This window comes from Amblyomma americanum, chromosome 3 (assembly GCF_052857255.1).
Source record: "Amblyomma americanum isolate KBUSLIRL-KWMA chromosome 3, ASM5285725v1, whole genome shotgun sequence".
Classification (NCBI taxonomy): Eukaryota; Metazoa; Arthropoda; class Arachnida; order Ixodida; family Ixodidae; genus Amblyomma; species Amblyomma americanum.
Genome location: NC_135499.1, coordinates 173,006,403 through 173,024,928, shown reverse-complemented (window position 1 = coordinate 173,024,928; position 18,526 = coordinate 173,006,403).

Sequence of the window (18,526 nt, the reverse complement as noted above, 5' to 3'; positions counted from 1 at the left end):
TTTCGTTCATAAACTGGTTGCCGTTCAAAAATGCGTTTGTCCAAAATTGTTGGGTGTGGTGCCGGTGCTAGGCAATTGTTTTTCGCGTTAAGGTCGTGGGCGCCGACTGGGAAATTAAAAAAATTTCCCCCGTTTGGGCCCGAGTTGTAATAACTCATATCCCTACTTTGTCTTAATCTTGTACAGAATGTGCATGATAAGGCATAAGCTCGTCTGGTGTTTGTTTGTTTCGAGACTCCTCAACCCCCGCTCACTCTTGAAACCAGAAATACTGGATGCGCAGCGCAGCCGACGAGGCAATTTTTTGCTGCATGGTTCCCGGGGTCGCTGCCCCACGCATCCACCGACAGCAAAGATTGCACTGTCGCCGCAGAGTGCTTTGTGCAGGAATAAATGCGGTTCGTTAGCTAACCTCACTTCAGCGCAGAAAAGACACGTCAGGATGCTTGTATCGTTCGCACATGGACTCATGATCTCGAGAATTTCGTCGTGGAGAAAACCCTTCAGCGAAAAATTTAGCATATCGCGTCACAACCACGGCTCAACGAAATGTGACAGATATGCGTTGCGGTGACACCTGAGCAACCTATATCGATGCTTGAGATTCATGCGTACAGCTACAGCCAGAATACAACGACGGAAAATCTTCAAGATTCATTTGTTATAGTGACGAACGAAAACTATAGAGATCACAGCAGGAACATTGGGACGTCATGAAAATTATCCTACCTGCCTTGCACGCTGGATGCTTTGTGGTATGCAATCCCGTGGCAAGGTGTATGAGGACGGGCGAGAAACTACGACATCCCTTTCGACGAATAGAGAAGTTTGAAAGTGATGTCATAGAAATGCCAGAAAGAAAGCACTAACCCGGTTCGCGCGCATGCATCACTGCATTATTGGCCTCTTCTCAATTAGACATGCTGGCGGCGATTTTCTGCCGCAAAATACCACCACGAACATGTTACAAGGAAGCGTGCGTTTCCTCTGTTCTTTCTTAAGAGTTCATTTATGGTAAAATCAATTCAGCAGCAAACACCAACAAGGCCAGCAGCAGGTTGTTGCTATATATATCCAGGCCTCGATCCAGCAGCAGGCCTCATTGCGGGACCAGCCAAGGATCGGGAGAAGTGATCCGCAAGCTCTTGCTTGGAACAGAAGCTGACAGGAAGGAAGCATGCGCAGTTGTCCACATATATCCAAATGTGCGTGATAAAAACAAGAATGCCGCTTCAGCTTAATGAATAATCAGGAATGATTTTACAACAACTAGATCAGAATAAGGGTTGCGATAAGCTCAGCGTTGTTCAGGAAGATGTCATCAGAGATCTACGGCTGTACGCCGGCAAGACATCTCACATATATGAACTTTTGGGGGATTACTGAGGACTGTTGCGCCTGAATAATCTCTGCGTGTCATTTACTTAAAGTTCAGTGATGGAAAAGGCCGAGTTTCTTCAAACATCAAACCTTTTTCAAAACTGTTTTTCCGCGCCAAAATCGGCCGCGCCCAACTGTATACATGCGCTTGTAAAAATCAACTTAATAGCTAGGGCGCTTATTAGCGAAAGATAAACACACACTGAATGGTTTGTTTGATAGCTCGGTAGTTCTCAGGGCGCAAAACTATGGTAAGGCGCACCGTTGTTCGTTTGTCGGTACTCGAAGCAAGTGGCGCACATGTGTACTAAGTACTGCTCTATACAATGGGTTAAATAACCGGGCAACAGGTCGATTTGGTTACGGTCTGGAGTAAGACTAGGGTGCTGATGAAGATACCATCAAAAAATCACGATAGCCACCTAGCTGGAAAGTCCTAAAATCAGCACTTTTCAGACGATTCGTTGCAGCCGAATAACTAGTGCGTGCTATTTCAGTACAGTGCGGGGAAAAGCATTGCTTAGCGTTGCTGAGGGGGATGTCATCAAACATACTCTGGTCATGATCCATGCACTATAGACGGAGATTACACATCAGTACTTTCGGAAGATATTGAGCAGTTTATACGTGTCACCTGCTTAACCTGCGAGTGGCCCCATAGTTGCAGCTTGAGGGAATTGTTGCGATTGTTGCGTTTTTATAAAGGTTCATTAAACGATCGTGCAACAAGTCGATCAGAGTACGGATTAGGTAAGCTAAAGATTGTTAAGACAGATGTCATCAAGCATTGCCAGGACACAGATCCACCACTGCGCACCATGCAGGAGATCACATTCCAGCAGTTTTGACAGATATTGAGCAGTGCTACGCATGAATGACCTCTGCGTGTCCATTCATTGCAATGCGAGGCGACTATTCCTTAGTGCAAGGCGATGTCATCAAACATACCCTGGACATTGATGCACGCAGCGCGCCAGACGCAGAACACATTTACCATACTTCTGAAATATACTGAGCAGTGGGAAACATAACTTGTGCGTGCGCTATGGTTACAGTGCGAGGCAAGTATTACTTCACAATGTTAAGCGAGATGTCTTCAAACATGCTCAGGACATATCAGAAGCTTCGCTATGTGTACGGCAAGAAGACATGAACGTCAATCATTTTCCGAGCACACGCCATATCCTGATCGAGTCACTTGCATGCAAGTACACCAAAATAACACCTCAGACTTTCATAAACTCTCAATCACTCTAAAAAAAATGCTAGCGTAGTGCACATTGCTGCAAAGACCGTGTGCCAAATCTTCAGCGCTATGTCCGGACTTTTGCCCCTCATGGTCTCTCCAATTTAGGCAGGGCGACAGAATGTAGTCTGTTCCTCGCCCCTAAAATTTATTATGTACTCCCATTTATTAATTGCACAAGAATCTATATACAGCGTTTTCGCAGACTTTTCGCCACTCTTGCGTGTGATTTTCGTCTTTTGAATCTATGAGGCGTGAAAACCTTTTCCGGCCTGTAAGCGCTGGCGGCCTTGGTTTAGTCCACCTGTATGTCCGGAAGATATACTTTCACCTTTCATGTTTTTCTGTGACACAATACACCCAATAGTGCGTGCATTCTTGCAAGTCAGTTTAGTTCATGTTTTACTGAACCTCGAATGTTTCTGACCGCCCGTGTTTGTGGGGCGTCAGGCATGAGGTGTATTTGGCTGTTCGTTTTATGCTTGTTCGTTTCTGCCCTGAGTTCCTGTTTTCAATGCCGAGGAAACGGGTGTACAATGATTTAATTTCTATGCTCTTCCCTCCGCCCATGTACCGCTCCGTGTATTTTGGTTTACCGGGACATGACGCGTACTCAAAAGAGTACGCAAAATGCCCTTCTTTCCGAGTACCAAGACCTTTTTTCTGTAGGCCACATAAGCCACATAGCGAGGCATTTCTCGTTAAAACGTGGTTAGAAAAAGAATGGTATTTTTGTGCCCATGATAAATTGCCTCCTTTGTGATGTTCAGAAAAGATTGAGCATCGTTTCATCGATTGGAAAGACGCAATACTTGTTTTGGGATATCTTGCACGAACATTAAAAAGAAGACTTCATTTGACACCGCACTCCGTATATCTCAATGCACTGCCATTTGCTGATGAGCCCTTAGACGTGTTCTTTCTCATCGGACTGCACAGACTCTGGAGAACATGCATGATGAACCGACGTTGTGAATCTGTTGTTCCTTCAAAATACCACTTCAGCAGAATGATTGTTCATCTAAAGGAATTGTATGTTCAAACCGATTTTGAAGCGTAGTGGCAACCTCTCCTGTGTTCTGTGCTCTTCAGTGCCCTTTTTCTAGTGCATCGTTGCTCAGGTGTGTCGTATATCATGAGTGATGTGCTCTGTGTTCCGTATTTTCTCGTGCTTGGTTTAGGTGCGTCGTAATGTGCCTTGTGTTGATTCGCGATTTATTTCTTCATGCTTTGTGCATAGTTCATGTACACAGAACATTTCTTCACTATAATGAATATCATGTTTAAGAAGAAAAAAAGAGGCAAAAGCATAGTGCCCTCGCGCAGCGGATAGCGAAGCTCATCTGTTCGCGCCGTCGAGGCTTCGAAACACAGTAGGGGCAATATTTATTTCATTTTGCAGGCACCTGAGAAGCTTCAGACAAACCTCACGCCTTTTCCACCCTTACAAAATTTCTTTAAACAGTCTATAGACTGTCCATGGACTTCTGTCTGTAATGTCCATAGGCTGTCTATAAACAAACCTATAGAGAACAGTTTATAGGCAATACAAATCCTATAGACAGCCTATAGAGAATCTGTAGATTCATGGCCATACACTTTTAGTAGACTTTTGTCTATGGACAATCTATAGACTATGAATAGACAAAAAGAAATATCTATTGAGAGGCAATAGATTCTATAGGAAGTATATAGACTGTCTATAGACCATTTCTATAAGGGCAGGATTGCTGGTGAAATAGTGTTCCCGCATTAAAATTATTGTCGACTTACAACTTCGCGCTCAAATGTACATCGTGCAAGATCGGCGTGGTGATGAAGCCTCTAGCATGAAGCGATGTTCATCGTCGCCTTTGCGGCCACGGGAGCACTTTCTTTTTCTCTCCGCGGCGCTGGATAAGAACTCGAGTACGTCCACTGCTATCTCGCGGACAGGAGTGGCTCGAGCCCACTCCGCTGCTGCAGCTGAAGAGAACCAACCGACAATCGTACGCGTTCTTCCACATCCATAGATACAAGATACATCGCGGTGATGTGAACGACGGCTGACGATTTCCGTGCCATTGTTTCAGACGCCGTATATATGGCCAGCGCACAGTTAAAAATGAAAGGCAGTTATCGCTACGCTTGTGGGCCTGTAAGGCACTCGCTTGAAAAGGATTATGAAAGCTAGCTGAAAAAGCGGCATGGACGTAATTGGCGCCTGCCTAAACGTCCGGCACAATGAATGGGAGACGATAAAGGCTCTTCAAAGAGGGAGCTGCTGACATCTACGTGTTGCGCTTGGTGGAGAGTGTAGAGGAGAACTGCACGCACAGTAGTTGCACATGGTTTGGAGGATATTTAGGCGGCAGCAAACTTTATCTAGGTTTAGCTCATGAATCCAGCCGAATCTGCAATACAACTGCGCGCAATACTTGTGACCTACAGACTTATACGTATATAGTCTTGGACTTTTCGGTTCTTGGTTTGTGAAAATTCGGCGGGATTTCTTCGGTGTTTATTTCAAAACACAGTTGAGAGTGTTCTTTGGCGAATATTATTTTTGAATGAATATTATTTTTGATGAATTGCCGATTATTTTTCTTTGACTAATGTAACGTACTTGTGCGGTCAAAAAGATTTTACTTTGGCCTTTTTGTCCGCACGAGCAAATGATTTAGCAGTAATTGAGAACAACATGCTACCGCCGTTGAAAAAAAAAAATTAACGGAAGTTAAATAATGGAATTTTCAGGAAAAAATGTGGCAGTCGAAAGACTGTTGGTGTGTCGCGCTGGGTTGAGCGAGAGGGCTAGTCGTCACGTTGTCCTCGCGTTAACGGCAACGATGGATTTGCACTGAACCATCGTGGTAGCCAAAACATGGCACTTTTTGGTGACGCTTACGCATGGTTTCCCGTCAGTGCCCTTGCATGCAGTAGAAACCTGCTTAATCAAGTAATGTCTGTAAGCGCGTGACAGTGAAACACAGAGCTACGCCAACAGTAAGTGTTTGGCAACGAATTGGAGCCTCCCGGTGTGCAGACGTGTGTAAAGTAGCGGAGCAAAACCCACAGCTGCGCGTTGCCATTAACGCGAAGACAACGCGACGACTAGCCCACTCGCTCAACCCAGCTCGACGCGCCAACAGTCTTACGACTGCCACATTTTTTTCCCAAATCCACCGGTACGCGAGTCTCACCACACATCTATCTCACTTGCATATGTTGCTAATTTTCTCCTTTCACTGAGTACAGTGACCTTTTCGGTTAAAACTGAATTTCTAAAAATGGATTCGGCGTACCTTTTTTTTTGTTGTTTAAACCGAGAAGTCCCACCTCTACTTATAAGCATTATTTTTAATTACTTATGTACAAGATACTGCCGGTCCTAGTCATAGGCCTTGGGCAGGAGTGGGCAGTGCGAAAACATGAACAAAATGAACAGCAAAAAAAAAAGGCTTTGCAAGAAAGAAGTTAAAGAACAGTAATAAAAAAAATGGCGGTGGTTTAGCTCTGCTTAAACCTGGAGTGACGCGATAGCTACAGCTGGCCGGGTGGAACTCGCTCAGTCGAATTGCAAAGTCAGTCTTTCGCCGCTCCGTTTCGCTGGGCGTCCCCCCTTCATCTTCGTGCCATGCACTTGACACGGCGCATGCGCACAGCTGTTGCAGCTTGGTTTCGCCAGCGCGCCGCGCCGCTAGCAGCAGCAGCTGCTCCGCACCACGTGGCTGGTCACGTGACCAACCAGGTGACGAACCACGTGATCAGCCACGTGACAGCGTGGCGGCGCCGCCACGCTGAAGGCTTGAAATGCTACCGTAATGTAGCTGTCGCTACAAAAGCATTACAAGAAATAAATTTCTCTCAAAAGGGTTATAGAAAGCGTTGGAAACGTAGCTGAAGACACGCTTGAGACAGGAATGCTCAACGGGAGGATGCATGGTTGATACGGAAACAACCCGGAGGGTGTTTAACAAGGACCCGAACAGCACAGCGGATAGGCCCGATATTGGAAATATATTGGCCAATGTCGGTCCTGCAAAGGGCCAGATTGAAACCATCCACTTGCAATATTGATGGGCAGGTTACCTGTGCTGCTTGGAGAAGAGCATGGCAAGAACGAAGGAATCTGGCATGTTTCGTCTGCGGTTGCTGCTGAGAACGTCGCGTGAGAAGAAAACACGGCAGCACGGAAACAAAACACAAATACGAGCTGCAAATTAGTAGCACGTTGCAAAATCCCTGCACTTGCCTTTATTAATTAAGGATCAATGAAAATAATATAAAATAACGCAGGGGAAAATGCTGGGCATTTCCTAACTGCTGCAAGAATAAATTACCGTAGGTATGGATTTCTTGGAGGCCAAATGTAAAGGAATTTTTGATTACAACATGGTTCGGTACCATTCCTCACTGTCTCATTTTCACTGTACGCATTGTCTGGTACTGTCGCACGCACGCACGCACGCACGCACGCACGCACGCACGCACGCACGGAGGTTGAGGTACTCCCATGGTAAAAAGATCCTGGCTTCACCACTGTTCTGTGCACCTCTATATATCTATAGCGGTTTACGGCGTCTCTATAGCTTAGAGTGCTCCTTGTGTTATCGCGCAAATCATACACTTTGCTCTTCGGCAAAGCGCTATCCCTTGCGATAGTACTCGAGTGTCATGCAATCACATCGTTTTTGCTTTTGACAGCAAAAGCTGCAATAGCTTTGTACGAGCCATTTAGTAGATGCAATTCAGCGGGTTACATGGCAGCCGTGTAAAGCGCTTTTTTTAGGTGGCCACCACAATCACGTACTTCAAAGCGCGATTGAGGTGTCCATTTAGCCTACCCACGGAGCCAGTTATGCGGATTCCATTTCCTGAAAACCAAACGCTGCGTTTAGACTGCGAATAGGACAGCACTGGGAACTAGACTATTTGCTTCGTGCAAACGGGCCCTGGAGTCCGTGAAGTGCGCCAGTAAAGTAATCGAACCAAAGACGCAAGCGGAAGAAGGCCGTGTATGCACGTGAGCGTATAAACGCCAAAACGGGCCAGTGAGACGACCAATCGGGCAGTCGTCTGTGAAACGTCAAAATGGGCCTGCCACTCCAGACCTTCTCGGCTGCTAATGGCACTGATTGACTGAAAAACTTTATTTCATTGTGGGTTATATAGCCCCCCCCCCCCCCCAACCCCCGCAGGGTAGAACCTTTAATCCAGGGCCCCATTAGCTGCTCGGCTTTGCCAGTCCATCGGTCGGCGCTGGTCGTCCAGGTCTGTGCTGGAACGAGCAGCTTCCGATTGGAAGGGGGAGGGTTTAGGTACGGGAGGCTGAACACCGTCCCCAGCCTCGCGTGAAACGTCAAAATGGGCCTGCCACTCCAGACCCTGTCGGCCGCTAATGGCACTGACTGACTGAAAAACTTTATTTCATCGTGGGTTATATAGCCCCCCCCCCCTTCCCCCGCAGGGTAGAACCTTTAATCCAGGGCCCCATTAGCTGCTCGGTTTTGCCGGTCCATCGGTCGGCGCTGGTCGTCCAGGTCTGTGCTGGAACGAGCAGCTTCCCATTGGAAGGGGGAGGGTTTAGGTACGGGAGGCTGAACACCGTCCCCAGCCTCGCGCTCAGTCACGCCCTCTACCGGACACAGAGCGATGCCCCTCCTGCGGAGGACACCCAAACCTTTACCATTCCACGTGGGAATGCCCCAAACTTCTCACCCAGCCGCTAATGCCAAAAAATTCGTTGGAGGCACTTAGATATCCCTTAACTTCGGGAAGGCGAAAGCCGTTTGCAATTTTTACCCAAATTATAGATCTTTCGGTGAGATAACGTGACATCACAAGGTCACGTGACATTGCAAGGTCACGTGACCTAGGTGGCGATGTAACGGACGGATGGTTACCGTGAGTATGAGCCATTAAAGGCTATCGCCTTAATATGCTTCGGCTGATTAATGCGCTAAGCCTGTAAGCTTAGGTCTAATAATCTTTGTAGCCCTACAGTGCATTTTGTTACCAACACGCAGTGCAAGCTTACACGTTATACTTTCGCAATAGAGCTACTGAAAGCTGGGACGCAGTGCCGACCGTGAAAAAGTCAGGTGCCGTAGGAACAAATGACATAAGGAAATGCTGCTGCGTTAGGCATATGACAGCGATTATTAGCCGGTGTTTTATATTCGGGCGTGGAACATGATCGGAACATGATTTGCGGGACTGTGCCACTCTCCATCGTCTTTTTTTCTTGGAGCAGCTTTGAGGAAAGTTTGGAGAATCCGGTAGGAACACCGACACAAGACGAAAACGCATTTCAGGTGGCGATGCCGTTTGCGTGAGGAGGGAGGAAAGTATGTGAAATGCTCTGTCCTATACATGCAGGTGAAGTGACGTTTCATACGTCAGCTGCCAGTCCGTCTTCAAGATGAGGACCTCCTCATGCTTGATTGTTCAGTCAAGCCGTCACCTAGGAAGCCATATCAAAAAGCTAGAGAATAATTTGTGTGAGTCACATTCTTGTTCGGAACCCTGTAGAAACGTCTAGTATAAACCCCGACAACTGCACTATATCAGATAAGTTGAGAAGGAGTTGGTGTCTGGATGATATGTTAGAGCTTGCGTCTGCAACTTGAGCTTACAAAAGAGATACCATTGTTAGCGCAGTGAGCGATATCAGTACTTGCATGAAATGGTTGAGAGACTGCGTGGCTATCCTCGCTATACAAGACGCGTTCACTGCTGACTCGCATATTGCCTAGATTACACAGTGTGTCCGGCGACCTGGAACACCCTAGAATTGTCACGGAAATTTTATACCCCCGAAAAAAAAAGAGAATTGGCAGGAATACCACCAAAAATTGACCAAGTCAGAGAAAATGACCTACCGAAATTAACATGAAGGCGTGCCATGAATTGCAGCAAAACTGTGAGCGCCTGCAGCATGTGGTCCGATCACGTTGCAAAGCATATCTTTTTGCATCGAACACGTGTAATGTGTGACATCCTATTCATTTTGTCTTTTTCTCGCTGGCACGAAGAGGGCACTACATTATGCACATACTGATTTGTTTTGTACCGGCTGTCGCTCTGGCTCAGTGCACCGTCTGTGCCAAAAGTAACCGAGCAACGGTACGTGGTTTGTTTCTTAGCCGCGTAGCGAAGCACTTAAGGCAACCCTTAAGCTCTGAATCTTTGTAAAATAAGGTGAACCCTTGTTTTCACGCTACGACACCTTTCGGTCTTTAAGAGTGCCGTAAAGGCTCCGTTACACGGTTGAGAAGCAAAAACCTGTTGCTCGGTTACTTTTGGCGAAGGGAGTGCGTAGCTAGTAGCTACCCTCAAGGGAATTTTCAGCGTAATAAGCCGGAACCGCGCGGAATTCACTTTCGGTTTCCTTATGCTAGGCACGACGCTGCCCTACGTGAGCATCAATGTTGTCCCGGTAAGCTTGCTTTCAGGATGCATCGGTCTCGTAGGCCGTGATGCAGAAACAAGAACGAATAGTCTAGTTGATCTGTGTTTCAATCTATGATTGCAGAATCATGAAAGGCTGCTACTTTTTGTGAAAATCACCATGCTTATGCATGGAAACGCTGCTGTCGAAAGGGGCATCATATTGAACAAAGGGTGCTTTCATTGAAAATGCGGGGAAAAACAATGCTTTTCACTGACAGTGAACCAACCAGTCCATGCCCTCTTATTATTGTTGAAAGCCCGAAGGAAGAATTTCGGGCAGTACTATGAGTAGAATATATGACGCCTCTATACTCATGTCGAGGGTACCGTTTAGGAAATTTCCCTTATGTTTCTGAAACTGAAGTTACCTGTTGCGCGTGTGAAAGTCATCGTATTTCCATCGGACGTCACCGCTTATGTGAACCAATAAAGCGACACAAAAAAATTTTAAGCATAATTTTAGCAAACCCCCAAGTCTAAGAGCTCAAGCTTGCCATGCACTGATGGTGTGCTGAGAACAAAAACTGCTGCCAAAATCGCTGCACTGATTTCTAGAGACAATTCCTAGGTGCAGCTAAACCTGTTGCTCTTCCTTCGGCTTGCGAGTTGTTTTCTGCGTTTGTCAGCAATGCGCCGCGCTATGCCTCTCGAAAGTTGACCTCACTTCATCACCGAGGGCATACCTAGCTAGCCTCGTTGGTCACATGGAAATACGTCTTTTCTGCCTGAACTGTGCTAAGAAGACGGCCTGTACTTGGAGAACACGTTGGACAGTTTGCAATACTTCATGACAACATTCAGAAGCCCCCTTGTCATGTAAACACTTTCATAATGTAATAACTTTTTCCAGTGAACACGATTTTTCGTGCTGTACATTGTCCCCTTTTCACATTATTTCCCCTATCTCATTTTGTGGTGCCCGACGGCGTGAACGTGTGATAAATAATGAGAGGGAGGAGAAAAATATTTGTGCCCAACGTCTGTTTCTGTTCATCACAGCGTTTTGTGGAAACGCAATTGTCTTCTAATTTGAACTGTCTGTTTCAATATTTCAACTACTCTAGCCTATTCGATTATATTTGCAGCCAGTTTCTATTACTTTTATCTACTTCAAAAGAAAAAGTGTGTTCGCCCACACTTAGTGAAAACATCATATGTACGGAAGAAAAGGAAAAGGTAGCCACCGATATTAAAGAGGCGGCAGAGTAGCAGGGATTGCAACTTAAGTCGCTGCCTATAGCTGGAAGTCCTTTATAGGAAAAAAAAAAATCAGCTTTCGCAAAGAGGAAGAGCAAATCTGTTTTCATTGCAACTTTTGTAGTTTCAGTAAAACCCGCCGCGGTGGCTCAGTGGTTAGGGCGCTCGACTACTGATCCGGAGTTCCCGGTTTCGAACCCGACCGCGGCGGCTGCGTTTTTATGGAGGAAAAACGCTAAGGCGCCCGTGTGCTGTGCAATGTCAGTGCACGTTAAAGATCCCCAGGTGGTCGAAATTATTCCGGAGCCCTCCACTACGGCACCTCCTTCTTCCTTTCTTCTTTCACTCCCTCCTTTATCCCTTCCCTTACGGCGCGGTTCAGGTGTCCAATGATATATGAGACAGATACTGCGCCATTTCCTTTCCACAAAAAACCAATTATTATTATTCAGTAAATAGTTTTTACTGTCCATTATCACATAGGCCACTGTGTTTTCCCGCTTTTCAAAGCTCAGACAATTTTGACTGAAATAGTCAGGGAAAACAGGGAAAAGTAAAAAAAAAAGTATTTCAAAACAGTAGCTTGCTAGACACACCGTTACAACTAACGTTGCTTACAAACACATCAATTACCAAAGGCATAATCAATGATACAGCGCCGTGTTGCATTTCCTTGTGCTCAAAAACATTTCTGAATATGTACGATGAAGGTTGCGGTTATAAGTGCATGGAAGAGGCTGACCTGCAAGAGAATAAGTTACAGGTCTATACGCTAGTATGTTACACAGCCTCCCCACATTTAACTTCTTGGACTATCGATGCGATTGATAAGGAGGGGAATGAGTTAGCATGTGGGCTCCAATTTCGTGTGAGCACTGACTCGTGGCGCCCTCTCTGCGCAGTGACATAAATTAGCGTGTGCGCTATACGCATATGTGCTAGCATGAGAGGCTAGCAGTTTAACGCGTTGGGAGAAAGGCTGCTCGGCATGTTTTCAAGTACTTAGAAATAATCTGGGATATTATACATTTTCTTCAAATGAGGCGTCCAGTTTGTTCAAGCGTTTGATCAGATGCCATCAAGAGTACAGAGAGAGAGAGGGAAAAAAACCTTTATTGGGAATCTTCGTCGTGGCTGGGTCCTAGATGATATTGCAGGCCTTTGCTGCAGCCCAGACCTTGCCCAGTATCCTTGTCTGTACAATGGTGCCCGAGTTGAGCGGCATAGCCTGCCACTGCTTGAGTGTATACATAGTTGCCGGCTTCGAGTTGTCTTGGCAAAGCGAGGTCATGTGATGCAAGTTAGCTTTCTTCTCACATGTGTTTCAAGTGGCTGTGTGGAGTGTGGGGTATAATATCGCATTCGTAAATGTGTAGCGTGTGAAGGCATTAGTCTGGAGCTGTCTTCAAGCGTAGTCTTCAGTCTGTTCTCCGTCAGGTAGTTACACGCAGTGACCGAACGCTCCGCGAGTTCTGCCTTGAACGATTAATAACTGGACGCCCCACTCCAGTTGTAACCAACACAGTGCTGTGCGCGTGTGTGATTCAATTCCTCTAAAATGAACTAATCACGCGCACAACCTGGACACATTTCTTATTGTGTAAATAGTTTGTACATATTACTTCTCCCCCTATCCTCTCTTCCTGTCCCCTCACCTCTTTCATTTCATTTCTCCATTCTGCCTGCGATCCTTTATTTCCGCTGCCCCAGCTCAGGTGCTTCAGTATCGATGGCAGATGCCGGGGCTAGCAAAAATCTTTTCCTTCCTTTTTACTATCATTTTTAATAAAACCAGTACCACCACCAGACCAGCCAGTGGCCACACGCTCAAATGCTCGCGCATGCAAATGTCCGCGTGCTCTTGCGTTTGTAGGCGGTCGCAAAAAACCGGCCACGTTTTCGAAGTTGGACTGGTTCGTGCAAGTGCACACGTGCTCTCGCGTTTATAGTGCATTGCGCACGGACAAAGGTTGATGGAGATGACGATTTCCAAAGCTCAGCGCGAGAGGCTGGCAGTTTAGCACGCGGGGAGAAAGGCTGCGGCGATCCGACGCCATTCATTTTACTCATTTTTATTGTTCCTGTACTGCTATAGGCTTGACAGAATTTAAATTTCTGGAGACACGTCAGCCTCTGTGTTTGGCGCCCTTCTGGGTGCGCTCCATATTCACTGATCACTGCATGGTGTCTCTTCAAATAAGGAGGTGCAGTCGGCGCATACTCCCCCCTAGATGGACGCTGGGGAAGATGGATAACTAAACTGCCTGCGCTCAGGTGAAATATTTCAGCGTGCTGAATTGACTGCTTGAAAAATACATGGACATGTTATAATATCTGTTTTTCATAAATCGGACTTATTTCAGCAGGTGACCAAAACCATGGCTACGGAAGCCTCAGTAGAATCACGTTCCTGAAGAGACATCACCTTCATGAGCTCGGGCATGCTTTAATTGAGCTACAAGAGCTAAAGAGGATTAGCTCAGGGGCCTACGTTGAAGAAATTATATAAAAGAACAACTTCAAGAGTTTTAAAGGGGGCCTGATAAGATCTTGATCCCGTAGTTCCCTAGGTGAGCAACCATATCTCGTCGGGCCCTACTGAGTGATGAAATGCAGTCTGCATGCTCTCGTGAAGGGTAATAATAATTGGTGTTTGGGGAAAGGAAATGGCGCAGTATCTGTCTCATATATATCGTTGGACACCTCCGGAATAATTTCGACCACTTGGGGATCTTTAACGCGCACTGACATCTCACAGCACACGGGCGCCTTAGCGTTTTTGCCTCCATAAAAACGCAGCCGCCGCGGTCGGGTTCGAACCCGGGAACTCCGGATCAGTAGCCGAGCGCCCTAACCACTGAACCACCGCGGCGGGTCGCTCGTGAAGGAAACATTGCAAATTCAATATGGAGGTTTCACGCACAGTGACGAAACTGGTATTCTTCTTGCATTTTTTAACTATTATTCAAAACTCTTTAGGAGTGGTGGGGACCAAAATTTTGGATGAGCGCTCTTTGTAGCCATCAGCGGCTAGTTGTCATGGACATACTAGGCTCACATCAGGTATATGGTATCAGAGACATCAGTAACCAACCCCTAATTCATATTGCTTGCTCCGTATTGGAGACAGTATCAGATGAGACTGCAGCCAAGAAGCTCGAATTCAGACTGACCTTGCGAAGGCGTTTGATGAAGTTAGAGCCAGTTTCTGGTTGCGGTCTTGAAGCATGCAAATATTGGGGATGTTTTTTTTTTGCTCAGCCGGGGCATTCGGATGGGGATTGAGGTAGTCCTATACAAATCTAATTGTTGACCAAAAGCTAACCAAACCTATGCCACTGCAATCATCTGTTCGTCAAGGAATTGAGTTGTCACCTTTGTTGTTTGCCCTATTTCCTGAACCCCTTTCATTATAACCATGGCTTTTCCTGGCTCTATGTGAAATTAAGATTTTAGCCTACGCTGATGACGTCGCCCTCTATAGTTTCGGCAAAAAAAGAGTGCAGGCTTTACATTCGACAGCATAGTTTTGTGAGGAATCAGGTGCGGCTCTTAAGTTAGATTACTTCAAAGGATTGTGGTTGGGTCATTGGGGTACAAGGCCAAGTCATTTTGGTGGTTTTGTGGCATAAGCTGGGATTGTGGCGCTCTTCAGTGCCTAGGGGTTTCTCTGCAGCAGGTTCGCAAGAGTAGGGCATACTGGGATTCACAAATCTTTTCTACGAAACGAGAAAACCAGGCTTGAATGGGTCAGGAACCTTCAGTATTTCCTGGGGCGCAAGTCTGCAACATCTTGGTCGCAGAGCTTGTCTGTACGCCCTGCAAGCTCCGTATAGTGTGAGGAAGGAAGTGCAGGTAATGCATATAATATTCTCAACATTCATGCCGCGCTCTCAATGGGCGCCTATACGCGTCACCACAACTGGTTTCTTCCTTTATAGTCTGGTGGAGTAGGCCTTGTTCACTTGTTTGTGCACCACTTTGTTTTTTTTTTTTTTCAAATCGGGAGACGACTCTTTTCTAAGTAGCCGTGCTTATTAGGCGTCTTTGTGCTCATTTGCCTTTCCTATATTCGCCTGGGCAGGCTCAAAGAAGTTGCTAACACCATCAATTTCCTCACCGTACGCTTTTATTTCGGCTGCCTGTATAGCCTCACCAGAAGACAGACTCAGGTTCTTACAGAGTGTTCCCTGTGCTGTTGCATCGGTGGCCTTATCTGTGATTTCTTGGCACCAGTGTTTTAAAGCGTGTTAAGCGAATGCACATTCAATCTGCTTCAAAAACGCTTTCTGCGATGACAGTGTACCTGCCGCGGTGGCTCAGTGGTTAGAGCGCTCGGCTACTGATCCGAGTTCCCGGGTTCGAACCCGACCGCGGCGGCTGCGTCTTTATGGAGGAAAAACGCTAAGGCGCCCGTGTGCTCTGCGATGTCAGTGCACGTTAAAGATCCCTAGGTGGTCGAAGTTATTCCGGAGCCCTCCACTACGGCACCTCTTTCTTCCTCCTTTCACTCCCTCCTTTATCGCTTCCCTTACGGCGCGGTTCAGGAGTCCAACGATATATGAGACAGATACTGCGCCATTTCCTTTCCCCAAAAACCAATAATTATATTATAAAATAAAAAGCTGAGCGAGCACTCACATTACGGAGTGCTTGGAGGTTGCTTCACTTCCGCCACCAGTTGGCGCGGTATTGCACTGCCTCCGGGATCGGCCTGGGACATTATAGCGCGCGTCTTTTCTATCCTATCTTTCTGTCCTATCTTTAAACTCTCCTACTTTCAGCACGTGGTAGCGATTGTGGCTCAGCTTGAGCCAGTGGGCAGGCCTGTGCACTTTCCTTTTCATTTTTCCTGGCAACAACAGAAGAAGAAGCACTAACATTATTCACTGTTTAGCTGCAAGAGGCTTTAAACGTTGCTAACGTCCATACATGCTTGCGGCGTCTGCGCGACGTTAGCAAAAACAACTGCAGCAGGAAAAGTGGGAACCGCGCTTCCACTTTTCCTGCATCAGTTGCTTGTCTCCCGTGCTACCCTGCACGATGTGCTTTTTCTTACCGAGCAATAGTAACTGCGAAAAACCAGGGAGCAGTGGTCTATGTTTGACGGCTTCTGAGCTCGTTCAGATTTACCGTGGGTTACTTACCGCTTAAAGTAATGTATACCGCTGCGCAGGCGATGTCGGGAGCCCTGCAGGTGAGCAGGGGATGGCATCCCAGGAGGAGGCTTGTGGTCTGTCACGCCTGTTCACTGCATCGGCACAATTCTGAAAGTAGCGTATACATTAGCATTAGGCTATATGCGACTCTGACCTGTGCCACTTCACAGCAGTGTATCCTAAGTTGCTCCTAGTTTATTTATGGAAATAAGCATGCGGGTCAATCAGCCGAAATAGTGACATGTTCCATTCAGGCACTTTCCCTTTTTCAGAAAAGTTTGGGTCCAAAGTTGGGCCTTAAGGGAAAAGAAAGTTTTAATTAGCTTTGAAAGAATTTTAAGAATTAGCAGGAAAATGAGGGAAATTTTGGGGGGCTGAAGATTTTACAAACTACCTCGACAAATTAATGCTATTAATATAGGAAATCGGTGACGCCGGTGACGCCGATATTCGAAACGCCGTAGTGCACGGCACGCTATCTTATCTGTAGGCTCTGCTCTGTCCCTTCTCTGTATTCGTCCATTATACCAACCCGTGTGATCAACTCGAAGAACTGGTCAGGGGGTCTTGTAACTGGCGGTACCGATAGCTGATTGGTCCTCCCCTCTCGTACCGCCTTCCCTCAATCAAATTCATTCGTGTCCGAAACATGAGCAATCTTCAGTCACTGCAGTATGAGCAAAGATTGAGAGGACTATATACACATCAGCACGCGAATCTTCAACAAATGAATTCTCAGGGGCCTATGCTTGCAGAAGGCGGATTTTGGAAAGGATAGAGCTCAAGAACTTCGGCCTGCTGGTTCCCGACCTCTCGCCTGGTACACAAGTACGAGTGTACAGATACTTTATAAATAGCTGGTCACCAATGCGGCATACGAGTATGCTGACGAGCGTGCGTATATGTGAACATTGCATGGAGAAGCTCTCCCCAGTGCCCCTAACAATGGAAAAGTCCGTTAGCCTGCCTTAGGCATCAGAGGCAACCAATGAACTTTTTGTTTGCACATTTAAATGGCATTGGACAACTCGACAAGCTCTAGTTACACCTTGCATAATACACTCATGCATTCTTCACTCAATCAACTTTGTCAGCTAATTTGTCTGACTATTATGCACTTCATCATTTCGCATGTTACTCGCCGATGCATCATTATTTATTTATTTATTTATTTATTTATTTATTTATTTATTTATTGCTACTGCAATCCCGTAGTTGGGATTTTAGCAGGGTGGGGATACATACTAGGCAGTTTAAGAAAACAGGCAAAGGTAAACAAAAATAACAGTGCAAGTTGAAGCTCTTCTGCACCATTGCGAATACAACAATTAAACATATACAACAGAACAGTGAAATAGCATCTTAGTATATATGCATTTAATGGCCGCATTTTATCTTCTCCCCGTTTTTATCTATTTATTTTAACTTTTTCGCACCGCTCTCGATCCTTCCGTCGTTATCGCCCAAATTCCCTTCCTCACCTACAGAAAATGAAAAATAAAAGCAGAAATACTCTCGCGGACTTTTGGTTGCCGAAACGCCGTTCGTCTAGATTAGTTGCACACATATAGGTTCGCACGAGTAACTGTTTCGGCTTGCTCCGGGCAGCATAATTTATCAGTACAGCCCTCTTCTCAAGAAGCGCGTACACGTCAGTCAGAATTTTCGCGCGCATATCGCGAGGTATACGCCTAGCGCTGGCGAATACTGCGTGCATACCGTAAGATGCGGCCGCCTTGTCAGCAGAGAGCGCGCCGGCTGCGCACTTCCCGCGAAGCTCATGCATATTGAGCAGCGTACGGGCGGGCGGGAGCGCGCGTTAACGCGACCTAACGTGAGGCTTCTCCGTGCGCTTGCAAGCGTCATCGCTCCGACGCGGCGAGCGATTTCAGCTGAACGAATGCCATTAACGCCCATTAGGCGTGCCAACCGAAGCGCGTTGAAGAGAGGCACTGAGGTGAAGCAATGAGGTAGAGATTTCGTCGGAATGATAACTAAAGTGAGGGTGTTGGACGAGCCCGTGTTCTTTCTTAATCAACTCGTCTGGAATGGGCACAGACCAGGAATCCGGAAGCGCTCGGTAGTTGATTAGGTCCTTTGTCGGAGCCTG